Raw genomic sequence first — 19,443 nt, 5'->3', positions numbered from 1 at the left:
TTATTCCCTTCTTATCGGTTAATTATTTATCGAAACTGATTGAAACTTCCCCCGAGTGCCGGCTGTGACATTCGTCGACCAATTTCTACAAATACTTTGATAACAAACTAATTTTATTACATTTAACTTGAGGATGGTTTTTAGATTGAAGAATGTGGGGTTTATTAATAATATAAGGTAAATAAGTTCACCTCGTTGTTTGCCATTTTGTGAATTAAATTGTTCATTTATATTTATTTTGCGAAATTATATAAAGATCAGCGATACCATGATTATTATAGTTATAATTATTAACATCAATCAAATGCAACGGTAACGTTTTGATTGATAATTCAAAATACATATGTTTCTGGAAACCACGTAATTACGATCTCCTAATTGTTACGAACGCGTAATTAGATACGAGAAACTAACAGAAATTGATATTGCCCGATGCTCTATTATATAAACACGAATAAATAACCAAGGAATAGAAAATAATTGAAAGACATATTATCGAGAAAAAATTTCCTCGTGGCTTATTATTAAAGGGTTGGAAAAGTAATTCTTTGTATTAGGAATATCAATTTTACGGATGATTTTTCATCGTCAACAAAATTTCAAATTCAAATAGAAATGTCTGGATCGGCGAATCCGTGTGTAACGAGAAGAATGAAGAGCTCGTTAATACGTGTCTTCGGCACTTGGTTATCTTAAACGGTGTCGGACGCGTTAAGGCCGGGAGTCGGCGATAAATCCTCGGTGGTTTTAATTTGCCAGTGAATTCTCGGCGGAGGACCGAGCGGCGGGGTGCAGTTTGGGGGAATGGAAAAAGAGAATAAAAGTGGAACGGAGGAGGCTGGAACACTGACGTATTAAAACGGCCAGGTATAGACGCGGTAAATTATGTCTTTCTCGAGGGTAGCGGCGCGCGTCGCTTTAAAAAGCCCGGAAAAAAGTTTCGACTGGAAATGTATAGCCACTTGAGGTTACTTTTTCTTCCTCCCACGAACTTCTGTCGACGGAAACGAAGGGAACGCCTTTATTTGTTCATTCGATATAGCAGAGAAATTAATTTTCCTCGAGCAATCTTATCGAATGTTTACATTCTCTATTAAAACTTTAATTGACAAGTACTTTGCAGAAAAGAAAAATCTGAAGAAGTAGAAAAATCTATTATGTCTTACTCCTGAAATACAAAAAACAGTGATGACATAGCACAGAAATATTTATATTATTTTATAAAAATAACATCCAGTAGATAACTCGTTAGAGACCTAATAGCACACTTCGTTGGAACTGCAACACACACGTAGCGTGTAATTGAACAGTTTGTCATTCGGTGAGTCTAATTCCGGCACAACAGCCACACTTCTATTATCGTACATCTTTTTCTTGCCTCCGGTTGTGTAACTCGTTGTGCAATTAGCGTCGAACAGCCCTCGGGTGATTAATTATCGCTGGACCAGTGCAGAGGTGTGTTGATGCATCAACGAAAGACGAGTGCAATCGATGGACCTTAAGCTTTTCGATGGACTTCCTTGTCGTCGAATCGGATTTACAGCTTTCATAATGGCCACTAAACGCTCGTACCTTGTCGTAATGCACTCTCGAATGTACTATTGGAACATTCTTTTGCAGCAATAATGAGGATCTATCGAAGGTGCAGGTTAAATTCTCTTGGTGCAATCATTGGCTGATTCATTTTTGGGAAATGAAGAAATATATTCTTTTCTGAATGAAATCATTTGGAAGAACACTTCTGTATGGGACGAATAATATTTTATTGCTGTGATATCTGGATTTAAAAGGATACAGAAATAGAAAAGAGTATCAGTGAAATCGTAACAGAATGTCTGTCGGGCCATCGTTTAAATGCATATGCATTCGTCGATCGTCCCTTTGTTTCCCTCCCCTTTCAATGCCTTTTTACAGACAAGCTTTTCACGTCTATTCATCGTCCCGTGAAAAACTAGCAGAGCGCGAAAAACATTGAATCTTGAAATATTAAAAGCAAACACGTTTTCGGTCTGTTTGCCAGGGTTACATAACCAACTTCATCCCTCGCGTGTCAATAAACCCTTTCGCGTTTGCTCGTCGCGATACGGCAAATAACAGAAAATGCTACAGAAATAGCCAAATTTATGTTTCCGTCTGCGAGTAGATTTTTAATAAGATGATTCACTTTTCTGGCACATAAGTATCTTCAGGTTATTATTTAAATTCTGTATAATTTTACAAATTAAAATTTTTCTACTGTTAAATTAGAAGGATCAATAGAAAAGTAATCATTTTGGAAGACAAAGGTTGTTTACTAAAAAGGACGAAACGTACGAAAGGTTTGAAACATATTTTCGATTAGTTCGGTCGAGAAAGACTTTTCTATGGTAGCACGGACGAGTGCGCCGGAAAAACGCGATGCAAATTTTCAATTTTGCGCCCAATCGATCAAACTAGCGGCAAAGGAAGCTAGCCGTTTTCACAACGTTGTGGAAAACTCGAGTTTGAGAGGGGCAGGTTTGGCCAGAAGGGGTGGCGCAACGGTTTTAATGAAAGTTTCTGCATCGGGAGGGGGATGAAAGGGGACAGAGGGACGAGCTGATGAACCGTAAATGTGCGAGGGTGGATCAAATATAAACGAGACTCTATTTTTTTTTTTCTATTTTGTATCGAGTGGTTCGAGAGTCTGTTGATGGACAAAACGAGAAGATACTGAGTTTATGTACCCTTGTTCGACAGATGCAAAGTGGAAGAAAGTATTGATTTTATTTCAAAGGAAGGATTAAAATATTTTATAAATAATTGGATAATTTTTTAAAATTATAAATTCATTTTTAATGCTACCAAAGATATGTATTCCTTTGAAAGATACAAGAAATTTTAAAAAATACTTCTGCATACAAGCTTCACTGCTGCTTTCGGTAGAACGAAACGAAAGCACAGAGGCATGCAAGAGTGGCAATTATTTCCCGACGCGGCACCGAAAACCAGTTAACGCACAGTAGATTCGAATTATCGATCTAGCAGGATTTTAATATGAAAGGATGCGTTTCATGGGATGAATGAAGCGTCGAGTTGCGCGTGTACATAACTCCTGTAATACCGTTCCCTTCATTCATATGCTAATGGAAATTAATGCGTTCAGTTCCTAATACACGCTCTTCTATTCAACGGGTTCATCATTGATGCTTCGATGTTTCACGATCCAGTCGATGTCGATTGAAGACTATTGGACAGATCCTGCCACCATAAAATCATAGAATTGTAATTGCCACAATGGGTATAATGGAATCATTTTGCTAGCCTTTATTATAAATCGTTTTGGATGTTTGGTAAGAATTAAAGTATAAAATTTTATTTTTAATGAAATAAAATAAACAGTTGATCACCAATGGGAATATTGACAACTATAACAAATAAATTGGAAAATAACCTATGCATCTAGCTTTTATTCAGTTTTATTCTACATTTTCGAATCACCTTTTTCACGATCACAGCGGTACCCTGAATATTTCAGGAGGGTATAAATCGGATTTTCTCTCGAACGGGATGACTAGTAACGTATTAATAATAATTGCTGTGAGAGGCCATTCATATTTATCGACGACAATCCCCCCCTCGTTTCGCTATAAATTCCATTTTGGATGCAGCTATAAAACAAGAGCTATCGCAGTCTCTCGTGCCGTTCCTCGCATAAATCTCAATTTCTCGTCGGTTGCGGCGTCGATCGTAACCGACACAGAGGATTCTATAAGCCGTGAGTTGCTGTTCGCTTCACTTGTCAATTGCTATTGTTCCAGTACGCTTGTTCCCGGTCCCTTCCGGCGTCTGCTCTAGTTTCGCTTCTTCTTGTATCAAGGAAATTCGATATCGCTCGACGATGCTTCTTCTTCTTCAGCCTTAAGTGCCTCGATCCTCTACGTCTTGTTTAATGAACAATTTTCAGAATCTCAACTCGACGCAATCGATCTTTCTAACTCTTCTATCGAAACATCTCGGAACGAGGTTAGCCTTTTCGGAAGAGAATAACCTAAGAAACATTTTTATTTTTTAATAAAAGTATCAGTTTCCTTCGAATAATTTTCACTGTAGAACGCAATGTTTAATATACATATTCTCAGCGGTAATGACGTTATGACGAGCTTGCAATAACGATCCTTGATGCGTGAGTTTGCACTGCAGGTTGTATGGTAACGGTAAAGAGAGCCGCGTCGAATAGGATTCACTTACAGTGGCTTCAGGAAGTGTTTAGGAATTTGGTATGCTGACAGATACCGAATTAACCCTTAATAGTCCTAGAAGACTGCATTGAAAAATATCAAAAATTCAAAGAAATTATTTTTTTATAAATTCAGCTTATGCTACTTAGTATTTCAAAGAAATGTTCCTACAATGTTTTGCTATTTCAAAAAAAAAAAGAGATGAAACACGGTTTTACTGTATTAGACACAGTAGCAAAGGAAAGGCGTGTTCCCTGTTCCCTTCGGCCACGTATCGTTCACACCACTGTCATCACCGTATTACAGCTTTCGCGAAATAACAGCTTGAGGTTCGCGTAATGCACGTGAACTTCGGCGAGCTTTCACTCCCACTCAATGACCCGGGGTAACTTAACGGTAATCGTTTTGCATCTTCGAGCGACGAAGCATGCGTGAGAGCTGGTATTCCATTGATAAGTTACCAGATGATACACTGCTGGTCAGTGTAATGAGACTAGTTTCAGAAAAAAAAAAAAATTTAGTTCATATTTCGAAATTTTAGTATTTTAGTGCAATTTACACTTGTGCGGTGATTAACGAACACGCATTGAGCCGTGCGAAGCTTAAGAGCGGCATCAAACTAACAGTGTATCGACAGCTTTAGGTGTTAATGCTGTATGCGCACAATTATGTCAGTTATTATACCGAATTACTCTCCTCCCGTCGCCTGATTCGACACGTTTTACGTATTACTGAAACCCTGCCTGAGAACGACGTGGTATAATAGCTAGGAAAATGACTATCGGCTATCAGGTACGATCGCGTGGGCGTAACAAATCATAAATTGGAGTGTTTGGAATTTGGTGTGGAGATTTACACTTACCAACGGTACAGGATAGCCTCAGGAAACAATAGTAACAATCTCTTCAGCTACTGTTTCTGCAATTTGCATTTAATTGAATTACGATGAGTACACATTATCTATGATTTACACCCGTAACTGAAAACAACGTGCACAAGGTTCGGTTGTTTAAACAATCACAAGTCTACCGGTATTATTTCACAACGTTACACAGTTGGTTAGACGTCGTACGAGAATGAATGACACCGCTTTGGTAAAACAGCTCAACAAAGCAACGGGTTTGATAAATCGACACGCTGTTATGGCAAAGTTTTCGGAATAACCACATTCGTGGCCGATCGCTCGATCAAGTTGTATTAACAGTTACGAAATGCCAGACACACGCGGAATATCTGTCGTTCCGTAATAGCCGTATTAATCCAAGCGGTCGCGTTCCGTGGAATTTCGTGTTATCCGTCGAAATCCATTAACCGTACCAACAAATCGATAAACGCGTTGTTATGGGGGAAGAAAGTTGAGGAATTAACTCTTTAGCGACTGCTGGATAAAAGGATAAAACACGGGAAGAATTTCATTATCGATGTACAGTCACTGGCTACTCCGCTCAGTACGTTCGGATCCATGCGGGTAGATGTACATAAAGAGATCGTTAAGTGGACTTTTTTGAAAATTTTGTAAATTATTTTATCGATGCTAATCATTAATGGCAGAGAAGTTGAGAATTTGATACGTAATCTCAGCCTTTGGTTAATTATATAATTCATTAATGTTGTAATGCGATCTAGGTTTATCTCGGATTATCATAACGTCGTAAATCACAATGCATCGCGCCCCCTAAATAAACATTTGCAATCAACAGAGTTCGCATAATCTATTCGCACGTGATCCTCATATGGACGCACTGGTGGGTACTCGGCTTTGTTTGACGATTAGATCGGAACTCGAAGTGCATGTCATTGCAGTCCTCCTGTCTCTGATTTCGCGGAATTGTCTGCGGTGTAACTCGAAACCCCTGCAATAGATATATCACTATTGTTTAATGGAATTCCGGTGTCTCCTTAAGATTAAGTAGGATTTCTATGTGTATTAGATAAAATAATAATAAATTAAATTACATTTTTCGTTTAAATTATCGTTTCCTCTATTTATTTATTTATTTCGTATGTTCATTCCTGCGAAAAAAATTCTGCAATACGGTGGTATTAAAATTCTCTGAATATTAACGCAACATTTTCCCCAAATTAAGAATGTAAACCCGCGAATTAACGTAAATTAGGATTTTTCATTTTTGGCGAGCGGATTATGTTTTGTGGCGAGTAATTTACAGAATTTAATTTTTAAATTTTTTCCCTTCTTGACGATGTTTGCAACGTGCAAAAAATATAAATTCTCATCTAACGAAAACGTACCCAATTAAAAATTCTAGTATGTGTAATTATTAAAAAATTAAATCTGAAACTTCAAAGTAGAAGATATTTATTTATTATCCGTGTTCCTCGGTTATACATTTTATTCAATATTGAATAAACACCACCGTAATAAAAACTGTAGACAGATTTTATGCATCGAAAACAGTAGGATCGTTCTTACGGCGGAAACCGTGAATTACCTGAAAAGCTCATTTAAATATCAACGGGAACGGTGAAGGAGCGTTGCTTGTTAAACAACGGTATCGGTTCACCAAAGCTTCCGAATTACACGTCGGGAAGCGGGTATAAACACGGTTTATTTCGAACTGTAGCAGCGTGTCAAGTGGTGGATGAGGTGCGATCAAAGGTGCACGTATAGTCTCTGACGAAAGGCGATCCGGTGAAAATCGATAATGCGAGAAACCGTAATCGACGTGGTTGAGCGAACCAGCGAAATTATTCTTGTAACGGTACATCAAGGAAAGCCTTTCGATAACCCGGCCCTTGGCTAGAAAATACGGCATTAAAGGATTCGAAGTGGCCAACGGAATTTAGTGCTTCGCGCTTGCCCGATTTTATTTGCATAGGCTGCTGGTTCCTACGCTTTGTTTTGTCACGTGGCCTCATTTACGAGACCTCTCAGAAACGCTATAAAATCGCGCCTACCCGGGGCATCTGGCTTTTCAATTACCCGCGGGAGAAGCCGGTTCTCCATTACGCGGTCTATTCGCTCATGTAATTGCGTCCAACTGCAGGCCTCAAAGCTCTTCTGTCCCCACGATTACAGGACACCGACTTATTGCTCTAGATTGTTTTTTCCCCCCACGTCGGAAAAAGAATATTCATTATCACGTTCGGTATTGCTAGACCACGTATACCTGATCTATGAGAGTCGTTCTAATTCAGAGAGAAAGAAAGAACTCGGAATATGATTCGTACCTTCGAAATAAAAAGATCGCAAATATTCCAGCTAACAGTTCTATATACTTAATTAACTTTATCACCGTCGATAGAAACTTTTCGAATATCAAGTGAAACAGCTCGATGACCAGTCACGCCAGTTACGCAATGTTGCTACAGTCTCTGGTAAAAAGCGACTTACACCATTCCACTGGCAAAGTATTATTGCGCAATTACAGGTGGATTTGCTTCGGTTTAACTAACCAGTCTATCGCAGGATGTACTAGCTCTCCGTTGCTTGTGTTCCGTTGGACAAGCAGCACCGGGTGGCACTGTTCGATGCCCCATTAAATCCGGATAAGGCGAAACGTATCGGTGACTAGCGATAATTAAACCGCACGCGAGCACAAAGAAAACTTATTAACCCATAGGAAAGGTATTCGCATAAAACGAATTAAAGGAAATCGTCGACTGCTGTTCCATCGTAAACGAGAGATTTATTGTTCCTAGACAATAGATCCGTAGAAAAAAAAAATAAACCATGTAACATGTTCCACTTTTCAATGGAAAATATATTCAGCTGTTCGGTGCTTTTAAATGTTCCTTATCAACGCTTGATGGACACCTTGAGAAAAGTAGATGACTGTCTCGAGGGTAAGCGGGTCGTGAAAAGGGAGTACGCGTTCGCGTAAGAATCCACTTTGTATTCCCCACGGTGCCGGTTGTTTAAAATAATCGTTATGCCGCGCATCGAGGATCGTCCGTGAAACGAGCGTTCGCGGGAATGACCGGCTGATCTCGTTGTCAGAACTGGCTTTGTAACCCCATGCAATCGCTGCATCGCTAAGGAGCGAGTCAGAGATATCCGAGGATTCTCTGGGACACATTAGCTAAGCCGAGTCTCCTTGGAACGAGGAACAACGCGTTTAGCGCAATCCCTATTCGAGCAGGTTACCTTCTGCTCCGAGATCGTGTATTCTAATACCTTGCCGGACGAAATAATCAGACGTAATGTTGCAACTTATCCGTAAATTCTTGGAAGTTTCTTTGCTGCATCTACAAGTGTGGACACGAAATCTTGATTATCTGGAATTTTATCCGGGATGAAGGTAGAAGGACTTTTCTTTACGGTTGAAAATAAATTTTGGGAAATTGTGGAATATATGGTGTAATTTTAACCCGGGCAATTTTAGAGGATAAAGTTTTAAATTCCAGGAAGAATTGGATATTACAGTATCCATATTTAATTTTAGTATTGTTACTTAAAAGCAGCATAGAATGAAAAAAGAAGTCAAAATTGATAATAAATTCTTGATTCATTTAGCAGAAAAAAATGAGAATAATGATGAAATTGTCATTTTTATTAATTTATAATAATTATTTCTTATACTTTTTCTTGTGATATCGAATCAGTAGTCAATGTTTATTTCATAAAACCACAAATGCCTGAAGTGTGATAAAAAGTTAATCAGGTGATATGTCCACTTAATCTCGTGCTTAACTGTAAACAGTATTTATAGTGAGTATCGAATGTATTTTATTCTAACAGTTATCTGTACGTCTGATCATTTTGTCACCAGTGCAAATACCATTAATCCAATTGGCTGTTTTTGAAAAGAAGAGAACCGGTGCTTCCTGGGAGACGAAGGCGGTTAACTAGTAGGTCTCCTCACGGTTTCTAGTTTTCTTGTAATGCTGCCGCAAAGAGATCTCAGGATCGCTTCCTGCTTGCTTCGTTGAAAGAAAAAGAGAGAGCGGTTCGTGCTCGCCGTTATTTAGTCTTCGATACTGCGTGAAACGATGATTTATGCGGTTTCTTGCACAATGCAAATCGCACGCCCTACTCTTTCCAAAGATCCACACTGTTATTGTGAGAAGGAATTAATAACCCGGAACGTCCCGAAGAAACACACCTCAATTTTTTCTTAGTTCTTAGAACCCTTATTTAAGTCTTTCTCAAACATATTTCTTTGAATCTATAATAAAAAATAGAAATAAAAAATGTAATAATTAGATTATTATAGCCTAATGTAAAAATTTATTTGGGTTACGTATGACCCGGTGCCATTCGTTATCTGAGGATAATTTTTATTTCTTGTCTTTGCCAGTGACCATGAAAATATTAATTCAATTCAATTCAATTCAAATGCTTCAAATTTTTGTTCGAAATTCTCCTAGTATCATTTTGTCCGTGATTAAATCTGGTTACAATCGGAATAATTTCACGCTTATTAGCGAAGCACACTGCTCCAGAAGGAGAACTTATCGCTGGGAATTACGGGACAGAGTTTGCGGTACACGAATCCTCACCGTTGTCACCGTGACTAGACCCCTGTTCTACTAACGTCGAACTCTGAAGATTGCAATCTCCTTTCTCTGCCACGATTGTTCTTGTCCCTGTTCCTCTGATCCGCCGTTCTCTGACCGAAAACTTTACGGATCGGAGGAGAAGAGAGGAAGTTGTGGTGTACGTAGGAGGAAAATCACGAGTGAATTGGGAAAGAGGCAAGGGAGATCGATGAAGATGGGGTTAACTGCTAACGACACAGTTTTCATCATGCACAGGAGAACGCTTAACCCGAGGATTTTTCTAGTTAGCCGTACGTGCTCAAGGGAGCACCGTGGCGTCACGAGTGGAGTACTCGAGGTTGAAACAGCACCGAGTGCCTAGAATATCCGAAGGATGGAGTATAGCAAAGTCCACTTCGGCTTTTCCTCGGTCTACAGCCGGTGAAGTGACCCGCCAGACACCCATCAACGCCTCAGATACAGACGATGCAGTTAGCTTCTTCCACTTGTTCCCTTCGCCTTCCACTCACCGCTTTTTCCCTCGTTACAACTTCCTAACTTCCCTTCGCCATTTCGCTTTCCTATCTTCTCCTCTCTCTTCCTCCATTTTCTACATTAACACGTTGATTCCCACGGCGATCATGATCGAATTGATAAGACACATTGAAGCAACAGTTGTTAATCGCTGCTGTGGATAACTGTAGTCACTTGTAAAATGATGGCTTACAATCAGTACCAAGGGGAAGTAAAATCATGATGAGCCTATAGTAAGACGATTCAATTTGTCTTCTCGGTAAGAGAGATTAAATGAACTTGAAACATGATGTGTTAGTAATACCTTGATCGTACCTTAAGATCACCGGCGAACAGCTTTCGCGGTATTATGCTACCTTTCTTTTATTTCTCTCCCAGCGATTGCGATCTTATTACGGTGAGATTAAAGTAACAGAAAACGAAAGTAACGAGGAAAGTGATCGTCTCGTTATTCGTGAAAAATGAATATTTATACAATACTTAAAATTCATTTTCTGAATTTTATACTGTTCCTTTAAAAAATATGCGAACTACCACAGATGGACCCTCGAATGATCCGAAGATTCTTGAAATCCAAAAATCTTTCCCTTTTCCTTTCTCTCGTTTCTTCGCGTATCCTGCCACGATATCCTCGAGTTTCTCACGCGTCGAAGTAACACAAGACGAGTAGGCGGAAGAAAACGAGGGCAACGAGAGCGAGCAAACAGAAGACAGTGGAAAAAGAACGGGTCGTGAGAAGACGGAAAGCTGGAAAGAAGGACAGTGTAACACGTGTAACAGACACGAAGGGTGGGAATAAACACGGAAATCCATTGTGACGATACTTGCCACAAATGGATTGTTGGAAATAAAAATTTTTGCAACGAACAAACTTTTCCAAGGATTAATATGATAAGCTGTTAAAAAGTGGACCTGTGCTATTTTAGAATTCATGGTTTCATTCTGCAACAGAGGAGGCTGTAATGAAAGGGTTAAAAATTCAATGAAACCATCCAATATGAATGGCATTTCTAATTATATAGAATCAGTTAATAAGGAAACACGTAATTCATCGTTTGAAATTTCATGGACTTCATTACAAGTGGAATCTAGACCGTTGCTAGACCGCGTCGTTGTTCGAGCAGAGATCAAGGTCGGATGATAGAATAGAAGGAATACAGGTCGTATCAGCGATCTCTAGCATGTTCAGGCTATATAGATGCAAGATTGCGAAGTTAATGTTAACATAACTCCGAGCGAAATGAGTGGAAAATGATAGTACCTAGGCGGTTTATGGATGTCTTCTGTCCGGGCGCTTCTTTAACGCAACAGCTGATGTAGACAGCTTGATTTGTGTGGAAATAACGCTTTGTTGCAGTTCACTGGATGCGGCGATGATAACCTTCTAGAGAATCCTTAACTAACCACGAATCGTTTCAGAAGGTTTTTAACCCTGTTAAACGCATTGTTAAGGTTTCAGAAACTGAGTAGGGTGTGAGATACGAGGAGTCGTTAGAAAAACGATAGACGACGTGTAAAAAGCTGAAAGCTTTTAATATAAAATTAATTTATTAAGGTTTTATTAATTAGGGAAATTAATTCTTGTTTAAAAACCTAAGGTACCCTTACCATTAGATCAGGGTTTTGTATTTCATGTTTTCATTTTTATCAATTTATCATTGAAAAAGACAAGAAATACAAGAATTTCATATTCTACAGAATTTATATTCGCATTCATACTTAGATAATATCAAATGATGAAAAATTTTTCAATTTATTTTTAAGTTTTACGGCGCTCGTAATTTTTGTAACTCCCTATATGTCACGTTAAGTCTGAAATCATACAGATAAAACAACAAAGTGCGCGTTGTTTCAACATCGCAACGGAGATTTATTGCAGCCCTGGTATCCATTTCCGTGGCATAAATCTTCGCGTGTCTTTACAAAATCGGAACACTCCTGGTGCTTTCCTTTGCACACCAGATTACTGTTGCGTACCGCATACGCTCGCTAGCAGTATGACGTTCCAAGGTGCACAGATATCGCTATTAAAAAGCTTTTTCGCGTATCTAAACGTAGTTTCTCCCCTGGCTTATCGTAAGTACCGTGCAAGTACAACCACGAGCCCGTACAGTTTCTATCGCGTCGTGTTTCGTCGTGTAAATTCACGCCGTGTCGTTTTGTTTCAACGTGTTAAGCGTTTGTAGCTGTAATGAAAGAACGAATATTCATAATATGAATCAAATATAAAAATTTTAATATTGAGAAAATGATACTTTCTATAATTAAAATAGTAGAAAAGTATTATTTATATCAAGAAATGTATTCCAAAAACATCCAGGTTATATATTACCTTCTTCTATTTAAAAAAACAAGTAGAATCTGTCTTATATTTTTTTACATACGGGAATACCTTTCGAATTGCGCGCGGGATCGCGTGGACGAATCAGAACGAACCTCTTACGAGGAAGGACGAAGTCGCCCGAACACGGTCGAATAGTTCCGAATAATAGCGTCGGTACGAAAAAGGAAAGTGATACGGACGAGAAGTATGTAGTGCGAATGTTTCAGTTGCTAGTAAACGAATTAGGGTGTGTAAATAATAAACATCTGTATTATCGAAAGTAACGTTATATTTAAGAGATAAATTGTGCGCGTTATGGGCGGATCGCTAATGCAAAGGTAAACAGTAGTGCGTGCCGGTGGCGTCGATACGGTTTGTGTACGATGGAGCGTGTAGCATTTGCGAAGCGAGAAGGACAATAGTCTTGTAGTGTTGTGTTGGACATCTCTCCTAGTCACTCCAGTTCCATCGAATTCTTCGGGAATCGTTGATGAAGGCGATCGGTCTGGCGATACTGGAAGATACATAAGGTATTTGTTCGAGAATAATTCATTTTCGCGTTACGGTTAGTAGGCTTGAAACTTGTATTGAGAATCATGTCATGAGGTTTCAATTGCGTTGTGATTTTTGCAAATTACAATGTCTTCTTTATTTGTAATGGAGTTAACTTAGGCATGCTAAAAGACCTTTGTAGATAAATGTTTACATATTTCATTTGGTTAAATGGTTATACACATACAGAATACTTAAACGGAAATTACTGTACCGAGTAAGTGAGAAAAATTCGAAATGTATGTGGGTGTTTGCAACGCGTGCTATTCCGCATATTAATTAATTAATCTGTGTAGTTCGTGTTTAGAATTTATTAGCTTGTTTTTAAGCATAGCTCATACGATTTATTTTATGTGCTTCGTATAGTGTTTGAACGTCTAGCGTGTATGAAAATTATTTATGCGTTTGGAGTAAGGTTAGGAATTCCAAAGTGACGTCACGTGCAGGCTGTATTCGTGTTACAAAAGAAATTTCTATGAACAGTATATAAAGAAATATTTTCTGTAAATATTAAATTTCTCTTTATTAACATTCTATTTTATTGCTCTGTTTCAGGTAAGGTGATACTGGTAAACCTTGTTTTGATTCACTCTCCACTGATTCTCTACCTTACCATTAACCGGTAAGTTATTATAATGCCAATTTCCAATATCTGTTTCGCTGTTTAATCTCGAGCTATCTTATTATGCAGTCACTGATAAAAGTTAGAAGAGTTATTTAATAAATTAAGTACTAATTATTTCACTTCTGATTCCAAATCATGCTTTTGGTGTTGATTACTGATTTAACCCTTGAACAGCGGAGCCCCAATCGTAACCCAAACTTACAAAACATTTAATTGATATATTAATTATATTTAATTAATACTGGAAGAACCTTTTTTAAAGTAACAGTGTAAAATTTAGAAAATTAAATTAAAATTATGGCTCTCTCCATGGTCCGCTGTCCAAGGATTAAACGAGACAAATTATACAATGGAAAATCATCAAATAGATGATCGTCAAAGATAAATTAATTTACTTCCTCCTCCAATATTCGATCAATAAATAACAAATTCGAATATTTGACAAAAGACTGATTGCGATAAATCATTCAAAAAATAAACTGGAATTTCGCGATATTCAACGTTACAGTTCCATTATTTTCTAATTATCTCCAATGTCCTTTTACATTGCGTCCGTTTAATGACGGATTAAATGAATAGAACGACGTACAGCACATAATCGACTCTCGTTGATGTCATTAGTGAGTGTCTATTGATTATGCTGTTCGGTGCAACGTTACTTTGTCGTAATTACATTAATCCCATCATCGATCAGTCATTTAATTACGGCGCCGTTTTAATTGGCGTATTCGCTCATTACACTTCCTTGCTCGATGCTGCGCTTGTGTGTAGCCAGTATCCATTGAGTTCTTTTGCAACGATCGCGTACCACTTTAATGTGCTGCATTGATTAATTAAAACCATTTTAATAGTTTTCATCGATGGATCATCTCCATCGTACGTGTTTCTTGCCATGGTGTTCCGCTTCTAGGATCAGTTCATTTATTTACATGGGTGAAAATAATCATTTGTTATTTAATAAAAGAAACATTTGCTTTTTATATTTATCTATTTAGAGGGAATTATATATTTAAACATTTTGTCAATTTTGCAAGTAACCGTATTTCAAAAGAGGTCGAGTCGCTTTCGAATCGTGGGTGTTGATCAAGTTTGTAAAGTAGTTCGCGAACTGTTTCCTAGAAGATTCTAATAGCGGTCAGAACTACTGGAGGGCTTGCTAATCGTAGGATAATTGCATTCAGTAACCCCGACCCAGACAGTAATCTGATTCTCTTGGCCAAGCTTGTCGAGTTAACCGTATCCTTCGTTGAAGCTTGTGTTGGCTGCAGAACTCTCGAAATTACGCGTACTCGAACGCCTTCCTTTGGCGCGAAAAGCTAGCAACGAAGCTCTCGTTCCCATGAAACTTTTCTAAGCTTAAAACGATTAAAGAACGCGTAACTGCATTCAACTTGCAGTCTCGTCGAACGGTTCCATTGAAGTCAACTGCATTCCACTTTATTTTTAATGCACCAAACTTATGGATCTATCGTTTTATCGAGTGTCTTTAAAATTGTTATCAACCGTATCTGAACCTAGACTAATTACCTGTGCTAGCCTTGATGGCGACCTGCCTCTCGTTCGACGCGATCGTTTTTCTTTAACGACGACCTAGACTAACGGGTCGGCACGGGCAGACATGTGCCCCCTTATCCCCGAAGAAAGGATCCTTCGAAACGGCGTAACGAGCTTCTAATTAATTGACTGATCGATCGATCCAGCCGGATGGAATTGCGTAATTAATTGATTAATTAATTAAGCCTGTATCAGCGTCGTTCCTATAACGGAGGAACGTCGATTATATGTCCCTCGGTCGATTGTTATGGCTGATTAATTAATTGCTATCCTCGTTGCCTCTGAATTACGTTACTTCCAGTGTTCTCGAAGATTTGTCTGATTGATTGATACTTTAATTCCATAGCGATCGACGATTAAGGGGTTCGATTCGCGCGGGTACCCGGAAATTCTCAATCGGCTTGTCTTCGCGTTGAAATTAACACAGAAACCGGTTGAATTCTTTTCAATTAAGAAAGCAACGAACACGAACCGGAATGAGAGCTATTCTTCCGCTGGCAATTACTCGGGTAGACACAGAAAATCCAGAAGCCAGCTAGGAGATAGTCGCACGGCTTCACCTGCTACGTTTGTCGCCACAGTTTTTGCCCCCTTCTGTCAGCCAGCGACGTCGAAAGCGGTTGCTGGTACAACCGCAGCCCACTCGCATTCGGTTCCCGTCTCTTACATGCCAGTCGTTTTTATCATGCTTAACAGTATCTTCCGTGCAGAGTAGGGCGTCTTCGGATCACCTAAGGTAAAACGCACATGCCCTCGTCCGAGTTTTCTGTTATCCAGCACAACCTGCTACACGTTCCCCCTCCTCGTTGCGCGAAGTAGCACGCGCCAGTCCCAATTTGGTTAAAAGCATTCGAACCGCCTTGTCAGCCGATCGACGATAACTTTCGAGAACATTAAGTCCTGTTTCGTTTCTGTAACAAGTATATAGAAATTCATAGGTTTACCCTCTTCGAAAATTTCCTAGGTACACGACTGATAGATAGAACTCCCTATTAACGATTTCTGAAACATCCTATATATCAGGTTAGGGGAAAAACGTAATCGTTGATTCTTCTGGTAGAGGAAGTGGTCGGTTGTCGGTAGTGTAGACAAGGTGGCACCGGTGTGTCCTTACGCGTCGAGGTACCTCCATGCAGACAATGAACCTACTCTTCATTCTGTCGATCCACGTGCCCACTTCAACAGGTAAATACACTGGGCCCCATTATCCTCTTCCTAGCCTTGCCGTGATTCCAATACCTGCGACTTATCGACGCAAGGAAATGATTGGCGAGAGGGGAACGGAGGTGACAGAAGGGGTAGGAGGAGGCCGCATAAAGGGAAGAACGATGATCCGTTTTCAATAGATATTATGCGATCGCTTCTTCTATCGTTCACTCCGGGTCTCTGTCGTCGATATTCCTCGTCGACAATGCCGACAATGACTCGGCTGGTGGAACGTCGCCTTCTTTCGATCGTCGAAAAGGGTCCTTTCGAGGGAAAGCGGCCGCTGGAATCGGGTCGTTGACCTATAGTCACCGATGGTACGACGTTTCTGCTCCATCATTCGCGCTCGCTCTTTGATCGTGGCAGTTTGCGCGGAACGCAGTGATCGGTATTGTCTGATGGAAGATTTTATGATAGACGATCCTTTGCACACTCGCGAGATTCCTTGGAGAGATAGCTTTTCAGACGTTTGCCACGAATTGTGTCGTTGATGATTTGTATACAGATTTTTAATTATTATAGCGATAGGTCATTGTTAACCCTTTCAGTTCAAACAGAAGAAGAAAAATTAGGTTGATACGTCATTTTTGGACGAAATCAATAGATGTACTAATATCAGCGAGTTCATCGAGCGTGGAGAAAAAGCGATCGGTTCAATGGAGCGATGCTTAAGATTTAACGAGCACTCGTACGAAAGGCTTGCTTACCGATTCGCTCGCTTTCATTTCACCCACGCCACGTCATTGTAATTGAATCGCTACATTATCGATATTCTCGTGAAACTTTTAATCCGGTAAATTGATGCTTCGCTCGTCACGGTAACAAACGGGACTCGCGTTATTATCCATTCGTGCAATTGGAACGACGAAACTTAAAAGCTTCCATTAAACAATCCTGTGTTGCTGTGTTTGCTGTTAATCTCGACCCATTTTTCATCAATGAATTGATGTATTGGAAAAGACGTCTTAGTACTTATCATTACTCGAAACTCATTACCCTTTATTACTTATTATTCATTGTTCGTTAATTAGTTATCGATTAATTAGTACTCAACGCTTATTATTTACTGAATAATAATAATTCAGTTGAATAAAAAGATTTCATAGTGATTAAACAAGGAAAACGAACTTCTTCAGAAATCATTGACCATACATGAAGAACAGTGGCGCTAGTTAGACTTGTATTTCTATTCTCAATAAGGGGTGCATGACATTCGAAACGTGGGAGGCTAACACGTGTCCACTGCATCATTAGTGCAGTTGCAAGCTGTTCGCATGCACATAGAGGCTTCCTCGTAATGACGCCTGCAATTTTATACATACAAGCACCATTATCTACGTCCATAGCTGTGTGACGTTTGCAACCAGTCAGAAACCTAACAGAAGACTCTTCTTTATCTTCACTTTTCTTTTTATCCGGTCTACCCTAGCGTGTCGTGTCACCAACTGATTATGGATTAGGACGTTGGAATCATTATAGTGCCAATTTTTGATTGAATAATATCCAGGAATATTAACGTTTGAAGAATATTTCGTTTAAAAGGTACAATCTTCTTAGCTGCAATTTTCGGTAAACTTCTCAGTCCCAGCTTAGAAATTCAGACAAAAGACGCAGAGCTTCGCAGTTTTAAAATGAGAATTTCCGTTCCCCGGTGAAATCTGTTGTTCTCTTCGAATTCCCTTCGAATATTGGAATCGAAATGATTCCTTGGCCTTCTTTATTTCCCTTCACTCTAAACAGATGCAGTGCATATGTTGCATATATGTTGCATAATAGGATTTCGATAGAAAAAAATTATAAAGAATGAAAATTACAGAAACTTGGATAAATCAGTTATCATTAGATTCTTTATTAATAAAATTTCATACATTTCTATCCAAACGGTGGTAACGAGCGTGGGTGTTAAATCAGCTGTTAAAACAACGACAGCTTGTAATTGTACGCGTTTTCATCCACGATGTACCGTTAATGTAAGTGGACAGCCACGTTTACCCTAGAAACGTTTGCGAATGCAACTGATACTTCCACGATACTCGGTAATTTCTCAAACGATCCGACCGTCGAAAAATCCACAATTGAATTATTATCATTATTCGTGGAATAGTCGGCCTAAGCCAACCTGACCACACCGTTACTCTTTCCAATGAAGTATTCGCCTTAGGAATGTAAATAGGCCGCGTGAACTCTTTACACGGCTGTCAGTGATTAAACAATTATAATCCGTTAGCCGACGAAAGATATCCTTTCACGATCGTCGGTGGTTTCGTTTATGGGCTACTAATTTATCAATCAACGAACATCTAAAACTGAATTTAAGGCTCTCATTCATTACGAGACCCCGAAAATTAATTCTGACCCGAGCCATCAGTGAAGAAAATACTGCAACACGTGCATTGGTTACTCTCTAAACTCTTAACAACGCGTTTAGAATAGCAAAACGTAAGAGCACATCCGTAATGGCGATTACGATCGGTCGGTTTATTTATTATGCGCAACAGTAACAATGTAAACTAATTAAAGGCATTATGCATACGCAACACGTACGTATTATCCGAGTGTACATGAATAAGCTGCGACCGATAAGGCGAACACGCTTATCAGCTGCTCGCTTATCGAAGACGATACATTTTCTAGATTCCCTATCACTATTGAACGCAAAACCGCTTAGTGTTTAGAGAGGTTAACGAGGTCCATCTAAATGACTCCGAGCTGAAATTAAAATTTCGAGGAAATAGAATATTAATTAAGAGAGGGTGAAAAAGTAGGGATGGCTTTGAACAATAATTCAGTGAATAACTCTTAAATTATAATTACTATAATCTTTTTGCTAATTGGTCGAATTATGAGTAGAAACCAATTTAAACTCTCAAATTAAAACTTGTACTTTTGAATTTTTCTCTTCAAATACTATTAGAATACTATTTTGTGTGTAGTTAAAAAAATTACACATCATTTGTGTGTCGCATTTTATATTTTCGTTATTCCCTCTAATTATAAAAATGGCTCTTTTG

General features: G+C 39.0%; 1 protein-coding gene across 6 annotated transcripts in view; it reads left to right on the top strand.

The window, feature by feature from the left end:
• The window catches only part of twin (CCR4-NOT transcription complex subunit 6-like twin), a 240,557-nt gene that overhangs the window by 111,406 nt on the left and 109,708 nt on the right, over window positions 1-19,443 (top strand). Inside the window, exon 1 of one of the 6 annotated variants that reach the window (XM_034329478.2) lies at window positions 12,656-13,025. The exons of the other annotated variants lie outside the window; for them this stretch is intronic. The gene's annotated coding sequence lies outside the window, so the exon portion shown is untranslated. Of the gene's footprint in view, window positions 1-12,655; window positions 13,026-19,443 lie in introns of those variants that run through there. 6 annotated transcript variants of the gene reach the window in all.

The sequence above is a fragment of the Osmia lignaria genome, chromosome 8, assembly GCF_051020975.1.
Source record: "Osmia lignaria lignaria isolate PbOS001 chromosome 8, iyOsmLign1, whole genome shotgun sequence".
NCBI classification, from domain to species: domain Eukaryota; kingdom Metazoa; phylum Arthropoda; class Insecta; order Hymenoptera; family Megachilidae; genus Osmia; species Osmia lignaria.
This window is presented reverse-complemented; position numbering and strand designations above follow the sequence as displayed.